Source organism: Dermacentor andersoni, chromosome 1 (genome assembly GCF_023375885.2).
Source record: "Dermacentor andersoni chromosome 1, qqDerAnde1_hic_scaffold, whole genome shotgun sequence".
NCBI classification, from domain to species: domain Eukaryota; kingdom Metazoa; phylum Arthropoda; class Arachnida; order Ixodida; family Ixodidae; genus Dermacentor; species Dermacentor andersoni.
The window spans coordinates 205766292-205782800 of record NC_092814.1 but is presented as its reverse complement, the minus strand read 5'-3'; the positions used below and the strand labels follow the sequence as shown (position 1 = coordinate 205782800).

At 46.0% G+C, this 16509-nt stretch overlaps 1 long non-coding RNA gene across 1 annotated transcript in view; it reads left to right on the top strand.

Annotated features, from left to right (window-relative positions):
- The window catches only part of LOC129380851 (uncharacterized), a 16621-nt gene extending 2910 nt beyond the window's left edge, over positions 1–13711 (top strand). Inside the window, exon 2 of the long non-coding RNA XR_008609070.2 lies at positions 13538–13711. This is a non-coding gene — a long non-coding RNA (uncharacterized lncRNA). The remainder of the gene's footprint in view (positions 1–13537) is intronic.
- Positions 13712–16509: the final 2798 nt, after the last annotated feature.

Below are 16509 nucleotides of genomic sequence, written 5' to 3'. Positions count from 1 at the left end.
ACCTGGCTCCATATCAGATCGATAGAATCGAACTGGCGATGATATGGAGGAAGCCTCACGACTTCATGACCGGCACCCTTAGCGACAACAACCATGCGATAGGCGGAAACATCTTTTTGTTTTGGTCCACTAGCTCCAGTAACTCTGCCTTTAATTGGTCCTGGCAAAATGCGATGTTCTTCTCTGTGAGCCAAGACTTCTGATGACGTTTGGAACTTTCTCGAGGCGAACTCTATGGTAAGGGGCATTGTCCATTACTATTACACTGCGCGGTTTGATGTTAGGCAAGAGCTGTTCAGTCAACCATTTCTCGAAGCGCGGCCAATCCATTTCCTTGGCACGCAGCATGTAAGAAGCCTTCCTCGCTACTGGCGTGCAACAGGATCAGCCTGCCACCTATGCCGCTTTTTTTGTGCTGTTGTCAAACGTTGCCGAAAAGCATCTTGCCGTGTCGTGACGTTCACGTCCTCCCATACTTTCTCCTTTGAGGCGCCGGAATTGACCCAAGTTTCGTCAAGGTAGTATATCGGTTTGCAAGAACAACGAAACAATAAGAATTATTTGAAGCATGTCATCAGCTACAAATTCCGCATTTTCGCAATATAGGAGAGACAATGAGACAACCGGTACTGTTCAACTAATACGACGAAACAATGCTCAGGGGCCGCTTTTTCAGGTTACCCAACAACCAAAGCATATCGCTCAATGCATCATCATAAAAACTCTGGCCAGGAAAGTGCCGTGAGTGGCATTGCTACCGTCGAAATGCGATGATGCACGACGTGAGGCTGCAAAAAACAGCGGCGTTTGTAACTTCCACTTTAATGTGTGCTCGGTTGAAATAATGCATGTACAGAACTGGCAAGCAAGAACGCTTGTGTTTGCTTCGATCGCGAGCACCGAAAGGTTGGACGCTACCGTTTGCTCACGGAAGAGTATTGGCTGGACGTGACGGCACGTCCTCCACGATTCCACGTAATTGCAGCCAAACGCGCTTCGCATCTGTTGCTTCTCGAGGGCAATGTTTGCAAAAGCTTGCGAAAGGAAAAGCCGATATCATTAAGCATTCTTTGCATTGTTAGCACGCTCATTTTAGGCATGTTCATGTCACTGTCACTGGCCACATCTTGAGCGAGTTTTGCAGCTGTCGGAATTTCATTTCGCAGAAAGTACTGATGCACTTTTCTTCGTAGAGCTGCAAGGGAGAAGCTGTCATCAAGTTGCAGTCCTGTCGTTCAGGTTTTAGCATGGGCATTTGCGGCTGGGACGACGTGGGAGCGGCCCGCTGCCCGCTAACACACGCCCTAAAAGACCACAACAAAGTTCATCCATCCTTTACGGCTGGTTGACGCAGGCGCTCGCGATTCGGTGACTTGTGGGTGCCATTGTTTACGTAGAGCTTAATCCAGAGGACACTGCGTTCGCTAACACCAGTGAGCTCGCTGACCTTCCGACATGCGGCTCTCTTTCGTCCGTAGGCGACATCGACGAGCTGCAACCGGGGGACGCCATCTTTGTTTGGATGTGATGGAAAAGAGCTACGAGAGAGAAAGAGAGAGAGAGAGAGAGAGCAAATGATAAATGAAAGGTAGGGAGGTTAACCAGGACTGAGCCCGGTTGGCTACTCCACACTGCGAAAGGGAAAAAGGGACGGAAAGATTAAAAGAAGAAGAGGAAGTCCACTAAGGATATCGTTCGATCACTCAGTCCGGATCACAGACGCTGACTCAATCCGGTAGCGTTCAAATATCGCAGCAGCGCTTTTGTGGCCTTTTGTAGCTGCGATATGCGAGACCATGGTCCCAAGATCTTGTTCAAGGTGAACTGTTTTGTAACTGATTGAGAGCTGTGCAGAGGTCATGTCTTTCATTGAAAAGAGCTACGGACTCTGGAAAAACACGAAAAAGGGCGTAAAAGGGAATTCGTTCTACTCCACAACATTTTTATTGATTAATTAATAAATAAATTGCATAAAAAAACAGTCGCTCGTAAATTTTCATTTACCCTGAATGGCCTACAGATATTTTCATTAGGGGACTACATCTTCGGGCGCAGTAAATCAAACGTGCTTCGGCTTCGTAGCCTTGGCCGTGCTGCCACAGAAAGTTGTCACCAGGTGTAAATAACTTCTTGTGACAGCTTTTTTTACGATCAGTTTCCATTTCGTTTATAAGAAGGTGTACCAGTCGTAATGTCATGACGCAGGTGGTCACGTGGGTGCAGGAGACCGCTACGTTTCGACAATCGTTCTGGCTCGCTCGGAAGCCTGCTATGCACCTTTTCATTGCGCGGCCCGATGTGGCAAAAGCTGAGCAAGCCTGAGAGAGTGCCAAAACGTCGCGCTCCAACGCCCCCAGTTCCAGGGCCCCCATCCACTTACCTCGTGATCGCAGTATATGCGTCATGACGCCACGGCTCGTATAACTCCCGCGAAGAAACGGAAGCTGGTTCGTAGGTAAAGTAACACTGCAAATTATTTAGGGCGCTCTAATTCTAATTCTGATTGCCATGTTATCGGTTGTTAGCGAAACTTTTTCTCAAGTCTCTAAATTCATTAAGGCAGTTTTTCGCGTGCGTACCGAGGCCACGCACGTTTATATCTCCTTCCGTTTCTCTACCGCGGGTGCGCTTTAGAACCACGGCGCTGCAATTATGGTTCAGTAATTTTCCTTTCCTTTTTTTTCTCCTCCCTTAAACTCGTTTTCTTAACTACTACACGCAGAAACAAAGCAACAGCGCTCGCATTGGATCCCATAAATGAAAAAAATATATATATATAACTATATATATAGAAAACTATAGAAAACTATCAGTCATAGCACTCGTAGTACAGCCCTCTGGGCCGTTCACTTTTCGAAAGAAGTCTTATTAGGGTTGTTATAATTACACAAAGGTATTTCGCTCTCGTGAGCAGCAGTCCTTGAGATAGTTACTCGGGCTAGCTTCCCACGCTAAGCGTGCCGCGCTCGCACCTGCTTAACCTTTTCCTAGTCTCTAGAGCCGCTCGAGTTCCCTCTCATCGACGAGCGGCCATTTTTTCCAAGAAAGTATGCCTTCCAACCACTCGGAATCAACAAAAATCTACCATCGCGGACAACATCAGTCTCTTTCCACGTAACTACGAGGCTCTGGACAGGAGCTATGGAACTTCAATTTAACCTGGGGCCTGACGGACCAACCGACTGAGCTCAACAAGCGTAACAAGCTCCGGATCAACAAGCGTAAGACAGCTGACATAAGGAAGTATAATATAGATAGAATTGAACATGCTCTCAGGAATGGAGGAAGCCTAAAAGCAGTGAAGAAGAAACTAGGAATTGGCAAGAATCAGATGTATGCGTTAAGAGACAAAGCCGGCAGTATTATTACTAATATGGATGAGATCGTTCAAGTGGCTGAGGAGTTCTATAAAGATTTATACAGTACCAGTGGCACCCACGACGATAATGTAATAGAGAATAGTCTAGAGGAAATTGAAAACCCACAAGTAACGCCGGAAGAAGTAAAGAAAGCCTTGGGAGCTATGCAAAGGGGGAAGGCGGCTAGGGAGGATCAGGTAACATCAGATTTGTTGAAGAATGGTGGGTAGATTGTTCTAGAAAAACTGGCCACCCTGTATACGCAATGCCTCATGACTTCAAGCGTACCGGAATCTTGGAAGAACGCTTGCATAATCCTAATCCATAAGAAAGGGGACGCCAAAGACTTCAAAAATTATAGACCGATCAGCTTACTGTCCATTGCCTACAAAGTATTTACTAAGGTGATCGCAAATAGAATCAGGAACACCTTAGACTTCTGTCAACCAACGGACCAGGCAGGATTCCGTAAAGGCTACTCAACAATAGGATGTGGCGACACACTCCGCGCATATTTCTGCGCACCCTCCATCTTCTTATCATCTGGCCCAGCATAACACAGCTGCAGGCTGGACTGCATGGTCGATAAAACATAGCGCCACCGCCACGTCACCCGAGGTATGCGTCACCGACGGTGGCTATAAAAACAGGCTGCCTGGCTGAGAAAGACCGCCTTCTACCTTCCGCTACTGGGACGAACGTAGCGTTGGTATGCCCGTCCGCTGCCATCGTTAGTCGAATAAAGAAGCGTTACGTTTTTATGTTGGGATTGGTCCTTCGGCAGACACGACATCCCACAAGACCATATTCACACTATCAATCAGGTGATAGAGAAATGTGCGGAATATAACCAACCCTTATATATAGCTTTCATTGATTACGAAAAAGCGTTTGATTCAGTCGAAACCTCAGCAGTCATGGAGGCATTACGGAATCAGGGTGTAGACGAGCCGTATGTAAAAATACTGAAAGATATCTATAACGGCTCCACAGCCACCGTAGTCCTCCATAAAGAAAGCAACAAAATCCCAATAAAGAAAGGCATCAGGCAGGGAGATACAATCTCTCCAATGCTATTCACAGCGTGTTTACAGGAGGTATTCAGAGACCTGGATTGGGAAGAATTGGGGATGAGAGTTAATCGAGAATACCTTAGTAACTTGCAATTCACTGATGATATTGCCTTGCTTAGTAACTCAGGGGACCAACTGCAGTACGTACTCACTGACCTGGATAGGCAAAGCAGAAGGGTTGGTCTAAATATGAATCTGCAGAAAACTAAAGTAATGTTTAACAGTCTCGGAAGAGAACATCAGCTTGCGATAGGTAGCGAGGCACTGGAAGTGGTAAGGGAATCTACTTAGGGCAGGTAGTGACCACGGATCCGGCAATCGGGAGAATAAGAATGGGCTGAGGTGCGTTTGGCAGGCATTCTCAAATCATGAACAGCAGGTTGCCACTATCCCTCGAGAGAAAAGTGTATAACAGCTGTGTATTACCAGTACTCACGTATGGGGCAGAAACCTGGAGGCTTACGAAAAGGGTTCTGCTTAAATTGAGGACGACGCAAGGAGCTATGGAAAGATGAATGATGGGTGTAACGTTAAGGGATAAGAAAAGAGCAGATTGGTGAGGGAACAAACGCGAGTTAATGACATCTTAGTTGAAATTAAGAAAAAGAAATGGACATGGGCAGGACATGTAATGAGGATGGAAGATAAGCGATGGTCATTAAGGGTTACGGACTGGATTCCAAGGGAAGGGAAGCATAGCAGGGGGCGGCAGAAAGTTAGGTGGGTGGATGACATTAAGAAGTTTGCAGGGACAACATGGCCACAATTAGTACATGACCGGGGTAGTTGGAGAAGTATTGGAGAGGCCTTTGCCCTGCAGTGGGCGTAACCATGCTGATGATGATGATGAATTCTTACCATCATTTTTTCTAGGGTATTGAGCACCAGGACCTTCCCTAATTCAAAAAATGATAAGTCGAAAATGTAATGTCAGTACTCCTTTAATGACACGACAACGATAACATCAACGATGAAGACGGCTACACGCATTAGCAATTAAAAATACAACAACAACAACAACAACAACAACAGACGTGATAACGACGTTGTCGACTGCCGGAGGCATGATGACGTATGATGAACTCAAGCCATAGTCTTTGACGAAATTGATTGCGAATATAAAACTGATGAAGAACCGTCTGGAAATCGCCCCAAGGTTTCTCTAAAACGAGCGTGATGAACGAGCGTGAGGAAGCAAGTAAAGTACACATACAAAAAAGTGAAATGCGGACTTTTTAAAAGCAGGAAGGAGTATAATACAGTAGTTGCCATATCATTTTCCTCGTTCTCTACTTGTAAGAGAAGGCCCCAAAGCAAGGAACCTAGTCTGTCTGCGTCAACGTAGATACTTGCTGTGCCAGCCGCGAGGGGAAATAAAATGTCCAGAAACCAGTCGAAGTTGATTGTGAAAGTATAAGGGAAGGCTGTATTATTTTGTACCACACTGCGCTTTTCTGTGTGTTTTATTTCAAGCATCGTCGGTTTGTGCGGCTATTACCCGGCGCAGGCACGCTATTACACGGTGCAGGCACAACAGCGAAGTAAGCTTGTACGTGAATTTCGTAGCAAATTTGTCTCGTTTTTGGTCGTGTACAGCAGTGTTACATGACACGCAACGGCAGGCGCGTCCTTGCTTCCGTCAACCTGGCCCGATCCCGAATGTGGTGCAATGTCGCCAAGCCTCTCAAATCACTAGATGCCACGGGGATCAGGGAGGAAACTGGCGCGGGCTCTCACTTCTGTAACTAGATTGTTGCGATGGACGCGAGCCACACGTCAAGGGTCTCAAAGCATTGCTTGCGCGAGAAAAGGATTGGTAAGGTTGTTTTCGGTCGTAGCATGCGTGCGCTTGCGGCGTCTGCGGTAACCTTCAATGAACTCGTTAGAAAGACTTCAGTATCAAACCACACACTGTACCATGCCTGTTACCAAGTTCATGTGACGATGTACCATTTGCTATGTTTCTTTCTTTCTTATAGGACTGCACAGATTGCTGAAAATACGTATAGTGGACCACAACGTAGAACCGATCATTTCTTCATGAATGCATTTCGCTCGAACGGCTGTTCACCTAGATGTTTACTATACGTGACTGTAGACTGGACTGGTACCCCATCTCGGGGAGTGCTTACCCTTGTCAAACTTCTAGTGAAAAGTATACTTTTATACCCGTCATGGTCCCTGAGTGTCTATGGTGTTGCACTGCTGAACTAGAGTTCATGGGTTTCATCCCGGCCCCTGCGGCCGCATTTCTATGGCGGCGAAGTTCAAGAAACAAAACGAAAACAAAAATTGTAGTTAGCTTTAGGTGCACGTCAAAGAACCCCGATTGGTCAAAATTATTTTGGAGTCCCCGACTACACTGTGCCTCACAGTCATATAATGGTTTTGGCTCTTAAAAAAACCCCTGATCAAAAAATAATACTATAAGTAATTCTCTGGAAATATCAACATCGTTTTTCGTGGGGGTCCTTGAGTACGTGCTATAGTGTCTGACACTGTGAATATTACTAGTATGCATATCTGGGGACGGTATCATTCATTCATTGCATCTGTCATTATCAGGGTTATTAAGTTTGTGTTATTATCAACTTTGGGAGTGTTAGCAGTGTTTGGGAGCGTTACTTGTTCATGCCACTTTACGCACTGTAATAACACCATGAAAAAGCAATCGTCTATGGTCTAATGAGCGGAATATAGGGCTGCTGCAAATGGGGACGCAGATTCAAATCCCACCATTGGACATGTATTTTTCTTTATTGAGCGACAGCTTTTGTTAGCACATAGCTGTCTTCGACCGCACATTATAGTGCGAACGCTGAGACTTCGAACCGGGCCCTCGAGGCCAGAAACGCCGCAACCAACCGACCCACGCAAAAACCCGGGGACGTAGGAAAAGAAAGATTAACTTTTTATAAACGCCTATACCCCAACAAGACACAGGTGTAAGCATTAAGTTCTGCTGTAATTGGTAACAACGTTAGAATGCAGTAGAAAATGTACAGCTGGTGCATATTTTGTAGCAGATTTTTGTGATGGACGTATCGAGATTGGCACCAGCATTAAAATTTATTCTGAACGGCCTTAACTCTGGATTATATTCAATTTCGCAAATTCAAGAGGTGTCCTGTGAACGTCGCGGTGGAAAAGTGGCTATAACGTTCTCCTGCTGAGCACGAAGTCACTGGTCCGATAACAGGACACGGAGGTCCCGTTCCGATGGGGGTGAATGCAAAAATGGCCGTGTACTTAGACTTAGGGGCAAGTTAGAGAACCCCTGGTGGTCAACAATAATCCGCAGTTGTTCACTAGAGAGTCTCGTTGAGTCACAGATTGGAATAAATCAATCAATAAAGGTGTACCATATACAACTAAAGTTCCACTAAAGATATTGCAGATCCAAAGCACGTGTTAGAATCTATCTCAAGCGAAGCTCTAGTCAAGCGGCCCTAAATAAATCCAATAGAGTTTAATCGTTGCCCATTATTGAGTTTACACTCACCCTATGCAACATGCGACCCTACGCGACCTCATGCAATGCTCGCATTTATCCACCACAATTTTTTCAGAACGGTAATCTCATGCAAATTTTATGTTTACGCACTACACGGCTTACATGCAGTGCCGAAATGCAAACACCAAACAGACGGATGCACAGTGCGAGACGTGTGTATACGGAATGATGTTGCGAGGACGAAGGCGGTGCATGATGCTTGTAGAGGGAACAATGGCGACGAGAAGTGCATTCGAGACATACATCTAGCTACATTTAAAGATTAGGTATCTCTTGTGTCACATTTTCGCCCTTCCCTTATGGAGGATCGATCAAGAATGGGTACACGCCGAGTGACGTATCCAAAAGGAAACAAATGAGATAGAATCCAAGTAAATAATAATAAAAATATCCTTTGAATAAAATGCGCTATTCCATAAAGAGGTCGGTGCCTTAGAGATGTATACCTATGAGCCGATTATAATATCTGCAGGTTTTACGTAGTAATTCCTTTCTACGCAGAGCAGTGGTGCGCTTATTGCAGGCATAATTTCGTCGGTTAACATACAGAGGGTATAGAATAAAAGAATCTCTTCAAGGGGCAGCGCAAGACGACAAAGACAGAAGGCAGGAAACACTCAGGACAGCTCTGATCTCGCGACTAACTTTATTAGAAGGCGTATTGTTAGAAGGGTATAGACGCCTTTTTGCTGGTTCTTGCATATGGCGCACATATAACCTTCGTATATACATACATACAGGGTGTTCAAAATTAAGCTTTATGATTTTCTTAAAGTTAGGCACTGGGAAGCACGCGAAGACCACCTGTGCAAATAAGTTATATGGCCCGGGGGACACAAAGCGAGGTGATAATTATCGCTGTCAGCGGCCCAACTAACTAAAATTGAATAATTAACTTTTTGTTTATTGCAGTAAGTGGGCATGTTTGTACTGAAAACTTCAAGGCAGTCGTGTTTCTACACAGTATCAGTTGGAAGAATTCTTCTAGCGTGTCTCTCCTCCGAGATATCCGACTCCAAATTTTAATTGTCACTCGCATGATTACGCATGCGAGAGAGTTAGGATCGTCGCAAAGCTCCTCCCTGATGTGACGCAGCTGTTGCTTGCGGCGTTTAGTCTGACGACGCGGCGGAGACATTGGCAAAGACGACAACTGTCCCCCTTCCCCGCTTGGCTGGAGAAATCAAATTCGGAGATCCCGGAACCGCTGTCGCAACACTGCGACCGAGCAGCCTGTAACGATGGCAGTAGCTGCCATGCCGAGATGATGGCGCGAGCGGAGAAGCCGGAGGGCAGTGCCCGGCAGACGAGCTGCGCAAATAAAGTGACTGCTGATTTCCAAGTATTGTAAGTTTTATTGAAATCAAAAGCAACAACTGCACGGCACACAGCACTGTCATATCTTGATTTTGCCAGCCGAGAGGGGAAGGGGGACAGTTATCATCTTTGCCAATGTCCCCACCCCGTTGTCAGACTAAACGCCGCACGCAACAGCCGCGTCACATCAGGGAGGAGCTTTGCGCCGATCCTAACTCTCTTGCATGCGTAATCATGCGAGCGACAATTAAAATTTGGGTTGGATATCTCGGAGCACAGACACGCTAGAATTCTTCCAACTGATACTGTGTAGAAACCCGACTGCCTCTAACTTTTCAATACAAAGATACCCACTTACTGCAGTCAGCAAAAAGTGAATTATTCAATTTTAGTTAATTGGGCTGTGGACAGCGACAATTATAATCTCACTTTGTGTCCCCCTGGCCACGTAACTTATTTGCACAGATGCTCTTTGCGTGCCTCCCAGTGCCTAATTTTAAGGAAACCATAAAGCTTAATTTTGAACAGCCGGTATATGCAGAAATATATCCGCCGAGATAACGGACTAACCTACTAGCGTACGCAAGAAATCCTCGCTTTGAATACTCGAACGAACCCTGTAGAATTGTTTAGTTAAACAGAAAACGCTTAAAACGCTCGTATGGAGTACATAGTAGTTATTGAAAACTGAATTTTCCTTCTCTCAAATTTCGAAATGTAAATATTCACTGCGGGGACTGTTACTTCAGAAATAGCCGACTAAAAGTCCGCTGAAGATACAACCCGCTTTTCAAATCAGCTGTGATAGACCACATGTAAGAGAGAAAGGCCGGCTAGTTGGTGGTCGACATTAGAATGATGTCCGTTGTCGTTTGCGTGGTTACATTATGAATTCTAATGGGATGGAGCAGCAGGCGCAATTCCCGACGCTAAGCTTTCAATTCCGAGACACCTCAGTGGATATTTTGTAATAGGAAAACTGCCCTCCTCGAAGCCACATAGTAAACGTTTTACTGTTGCGACACGTAAATTAATTCCGATGCAACTTGAAGGAGGAGGAAAGAAAGAGAGAAGGCAGGAATGTTAACCAGAAATGCGTCTGGTTGGCTACCCTACTCTGGGGGACGGGAAGGAGGGAATATAAAGATGAGATAGAGAGAGGGAGGGGGAAGGAAAGACGCGGTGAGCTCACGCACGCACGCGGAGGGCCTGCGTAAGTCAAAGACGTTCACATTGGCCAGTCGCCCTCAAGAAAGACACAAGTGCCTTCACAGCTTTGTAGGCCAACGAGCGATGGGCATGGTCTTCAAGTAGCACCTGCACGGGCTACGGCTGATCGTCCAGTCGTCGCAACGCGATAGATAACGTTCGTCTTTCCGACTGAAATCGATGGCAGTGGCAGAATAAATGCATCTTGAACACGACAGGCTTCCTGTGAGATGTTCATTTACTGATATCTTTTTATCATATATTATTTATATATTTATTTATATAATATATTTATTATTTATATATTAATATATTATATTATTTTTTATCATATATATATTTTATATATCACCGAACGCAGGCTTGAGAGCAGCAGAATACCACTCCGCAAACGCTCCGTCACGTGGCTTTTTTCATATTTCGCGGGCTTTCTTTGCAACCCGGGAAAAAGGACTACGTGAGACGCATCGTAAAGGAAACAACTCGATCGGGGGTTTCTGAAGGAGCTCTACAAATCTGCGTATCATACTTGGGGTCCTAAGACTAAAATAAAGAAGTTGAATAATTAAACTGAATTAATTAGTGAGTTATGAGGAAAAAAAATGTCTGAGTTACTATAGGCTATTCGCTTCCGACGCAACTTTCATTTTGAAATTCTTGGCTCAATTTATGTGGGACAACCTGTACAATGCGTTCATAGCGGCCGCTCGCGGTTGATGTCGGTTTGACATGGGTCAGTGTAGATGCGGGACTGGGTAGGTATCACTGTTCGAAGAGACTCTGTGACACCGAACCAGAACAGTGGGTATTTGCGGCTCGGTTCGCGCTGGTCTTTAATGAACATTTTGATGCCAGTTTGGGTCACTGGGGATGTGCTGCTCTACAATGACAGAAAAGAGCCTTTAAAATTATCCGATGCATGGCTGTAATTAAACCCACGTCACAAGGGTTCCTCAAGAATAGTAACCCGACGTATTAGCAGGTTGAGCCACAAATGCAATGGGCATGTGGCGCTTTTCAATGAACGCCTGTGCGCGAAACTGTGTCTTCTCTATCTCCTCTCTTTCTTCATCCCCGTACCCCCTTCCCCCACTGCAGGGTAGCAAACCGGACGTGCGTCTGGTTAACCTCCCTGCCTTTCCTGTCTTCTATTTCTGTCTCTTTCTCTCTCTCTTTCAATGAACGTCTTTCACGCCCACGCTTTAGCTAGCTGTTCCATGAATGTATTGAGTATGTGCCGATCTTTAGCGAACCTCTCTCCAACTTGGGTATCTGAGTATGTGCCACAGGATGTGCGGCAAGCGAGAGAACAACTCTCAGCGTTCGCACGCACTACCGCGCCACACTTCTCGTCTCGGAGGCCATGAGCGGGCTTCTCGGCATCGCCACTAGATGGCGCCGCGTATCCAGAAAGAAGCGCGAGAGAGGAACCAGGTTGCCGCATGACGCGTTTCTCAGCGTTTGCACGCACCGACGTTCCAGGCATTTCAGAGGCTGCCCTAGGCTTCGCGGTGGCGCCGCTAGATGGTGCTGAATGTTCTGACGGAAGTGCGAAAGTGGAGTCCCGCTGCAGCACTCGCCTCATAACTCGTTTCGACGGTGGCAATACGAAGTGTCACTTTATTGATTTAATGTAAACGCATTACCGTAGACAGTCACTATGAGATGAGTTCTGCCGATTTTTTTTATTTTCCTGAACTTTACCCATACGCAGTCAACCGTGTGTTAAATTGATTCACCTACGTAGTCAACCGAATACAACTTGGATGAAGAGAAAGAAAGGGAAAGCAGGGGAAGTTAACCAGATGCGAGTTTCCGGATTGCTACCCTGCACTAGCGTGGGAGGAATAATGTTTGGAATGAGAACGGAGGGGCAGCGAGAGAATACAAAAAAAAAAGGTAACAGGAAGGATACTTTTATTGGAGGCGTTCACAGAGGCCGATGGGTATTAAGAAGCATAGTAGCGCTTGCACGGCCTTCTGATGCGATATTGAGTCCCGTCGATATAGACTTTTTCTTCCGACAGAGGCCGATCGTCCAGCTGGTTTATGACGACGCAAATCGATTGTTTCTGCACACTGTACTGCGGGTATTGGCACAGAACATGGCGGATTATTTCCTCGTCCCCGCAATGGCCACATGCTGGGGTGTCGGATATCGCTATGCGGGACGGGGAGGCATTGGCAAGCGCGACGGCCAACAATAGCCTACACAAGAGTCGGGATTCTTCGGCGATGTCTTGGTGGAACTCGAAGGCACAAGATTGGATCGAGGGTATATAATCGAGCATTCATGCAACGTAGTTCATTCCACTCCAATGTGGTGTACCTGCGTGCAAATATGCGGAGCAACCTTGCTAAATCTGTCGTAGAAAGCGGGATTTATAAGATGAAAAAATATGTTAATGGCGGAAGCTTGTGAAAGAAACTTTCGTTTAGCACAAATCAACCAACCCATTTGTGTAACATACCGGCGCCTGCAATATGGACATTTGGAAGGACGAATTGCTTCGGGTAAGACACGCTATAGGACCGTTACACATCATTCGCGCCTTCGAGGCCCGTAAGCTTTCTATTTTCTTTTTTAGAAGGCGGTGGTATGGGGGGAGGGGGAGCGTTGTCGTCGGGCAAACCTCCCGCGTTTGCATTAAAGAGCCTGTCTCATGCCTCTCTCGCAAAAGACACGCAGCAACTCGGACGTAAGCTCTTCATTGATCCAGAGAAATTCACCCGTCGTCGCCCCAGCATTGACATGGTCTTCGTGCGCAACATGCCAATAGGATTGTGGATCATCTCATAATCGTTAGACGATTTAAATAAAATTTCCGCACAGCTCAAATTGCGCATTGTGCAGCCTCATATGTTTAAGTAACAGACTCTGTCAGTGTGGAGCCGCTGGTTGCGTTCTTATAACAAAATTAGATTTCACACTCTCTCATTGTGAAACCGGATCTTGCGATTTCGTTCTATACGGCGGGTATGTGGCGTTTTTACGTTCGCGTTGGGCAACTGCATTTCACGCTCTTGCGTCTCGCGCCGCGTTATATGGCATTCGCTTCTTACAGGCGAAGAAACACGTAAAGGAGCACAGGGACGCGGCCAAACTCAGTGGAGCCCTGGACTGAGGGACCACCCGTGCTGAAGAGGCTTCCCTTCGACGAGAAGACAGCGTGAAGAAGAGAAGACCTCGATCCGCGAGAATTAGATTTTAGAATTCAATAAATGTTTTTTTCTCTCTCTCTCTCTTGTCTCCGTGTTGTCCTTTTTCCTTCCTTTTGGAGTGGACATTGGTATGCGGAAGAGTTGTGGAGCAATGAAACTTAAATATGTATTTGTTGATGGGGAGAGTTCCGCGCTTGAAAGTGTTAGCAAATGAATGATTATTTCGTAATTCGACAATCATGCTATAATACCATGACCCTGTTGTATACAATGTTCTTAGTGCGTTATTTTTAGATCTAACTTATTTTTTTCTTCAAAGTTTCATCGACCATATAGCGCCCTTCGGCCGGCCCTGGCGGATTACACGAAAGGGCAGGCATTACTTGCAGGACAAATTACGTTGTCCAGGTGGTTAAATAAACTAATTCGCTGAACAACCTTTGACATTACTCATTTTACGACGGGTGTTGCAATCGCGAAATTGAATCTGTGTAGTTGTAAGGGTCACATATGCTGAGATGGGCCCTTACAACCGTATCTGCTTGGCAACCGTGGAAATACAAATACGGATTATTGTAACAGTGCCAACATCATTTTGTCTAGTGTTTTAACGAGCACCCGTGTATAGTTTGTGACCCTCTATTACTAGCCTAACGCAACACCAGCTTGTTACCTTTGGAAACTCCAAGCAATAAGGGCGACATTGACACCACTTGCAAGGTTCTTAGTAAGCTACGGTAGCGCGGTTTCGTAATGTCGACACTTCGCACTCGAGCTACGTTTCGCTGCATGGAGGTGGCTCGCGAGACAGAAAACGGCCAGACAAAGGAAAGTGGAAGTCCCTCAGGTTCTCGGGATACTGATGTATTGGTGCACCGGCGCCTCTTAATACATAAAGATAGGACACGAACAATAATCATGCAGCAAGACTGCACAGACGAACGGGTAACCGTTTTGTCATATCGAAAGCTTACAAAAAGTGAACAAAAACGAAAGAAATATGACACCTTTGGAGAGTTTACGAGGTAAGGCCTAGGTAAAACCAACGACACCGAGGGGATATGTAGCATGCTGCATACGTCAGACCGATTCAGTGCTCCACATCCCAATAACCTTGTCGTCATTGTCGATGAATGACATGACGGGAAATATTTCACCCCATTTTCTGTCTATCAGTTAGTTCTATACTTGCTCCGACGCTACTGTCTCCTCCGCACCCGCCGCGGTGGATTAGCGGCTATTGTGTTGCGTTGCTACGCACGAGGTCGCGTGATCGAATCCCGGTCGCGGCGGTCGCATTTCGATGCGGGCTAAATGCAACAACACTCGCGTCTCATGCATTAAGGGCACGTTAAAGATCCCCTGGTGGTCAAAATTAATCGGAGTCCGCCACTACGGCGTGCCTCATAATCAAATCAAATCGTGGTTTTGGCACGTAAAAACCCCGATTTCAATTCATTACTGTGCCCTCCGCATCGCAAGAAAGTGAAGTCGCCCTAGCCATTAAGCGCGTGACTGTGTCTGCAGGAGAATACAGGAAAGACAAGCTGAAATTTGGTGGCGCACTAGCATCAACGGTCGTCACCCTTGCGTACAAAAGTTACAACGACGGTCGCCTTTTACGTCGGCGCTCGCTTTGTACGCGAAGCAAACACGCTTTTCGCGGCGCTGTCTTCTCGTTTCTCTCACGATAGCTGCTGTTCTTCATGCAGCTGTTGCATTGCAGTAGCTGTAACAAGAATGCGTTGGGCGCAAAGTTTTTACAGCGAAGCTCCCTATGGCTACCCTCTGGAAAAATCGTGGCGGCGAACAGAAAACGCCTTGCGGCAAAGCCAACTTTCTCGCGAATGCTTTGTAGCATGCACTCTATCTAATGTAGGTATCTTGGAAAAACTTCTACTGAAATTGGAGGCTAAGACGGCTCTATCACTACGCCAAGTTTAATTTACTTGTCGTAATTAGTTCGTTCACAGTGAAGTTGTGAGCGTCACCGAATTCCCGTCAGCTGTCAATACATTGACATCTACGAAGGGAGTATAGTTAGAGGAAACGGCTGTAACTCTTGTTTTATCCAAACTATTCCGAAACAGCTTATATGACAATCAGCCGCTAAGACGACTCTAACATTACCCCGAGTTTGATTTACTTTCTGTAATTACGTAGTTCGCAGTGAAGTTGTAGATATTGTGAAATTCCCGTCTGCTGGCAATACGAGGGCCTCTACGGGATGAAAACAGAGAGCCCCGTGTTCGTCCGCTTGCAAGTTTCCTTCACCTAATGAACTAGGAAGTATGTTCAATCGCAAATTACACACAAGCGTGTTTTGTTTCGTGCACTCCTGTAGACTGCGCCCCGGTCAACGCGTATCGTTGCTCGCGTGGAGGCTCGGTTTAACGGCTACTTGCGTCTAAACAGCGCCACATCGCAGCTGCGTCGACAACACCTGCGTCTTTAGAGCGGCGTCGTAAAAGCCCTTCAGCACGAGACGTAAGCGAGACGTGTATGTATGACGTGTATGTATGACGTAGTGCATTGACGTAATGCGCGCCTGATAATTATTTGTATTTCGCATAAATCACATATACATAATTATATGTATAGTTACCTACCAACAAAACCCTATGCCAACATAATTATACCCCCATAGCAGCTTCGCTGGTCAAGTACCTCCACAGGATGGAATGGCTCCTTAATTTTTTCCTTCTTTTTCTTTTTGTCCCTTGTGTGATTTCTTTGTAAGGTCTTGTTGGTGCCGCCTTAGTGCTCTGTATATAAGGCGCAGCAAGACAATAAACACTCAGTTGTTAACGCTATCTGTGTGTGGTTCTTGCCTTGTGTCCCGTCTTGAAGCGCTGTTTTTTCTGTGGTAATGAGC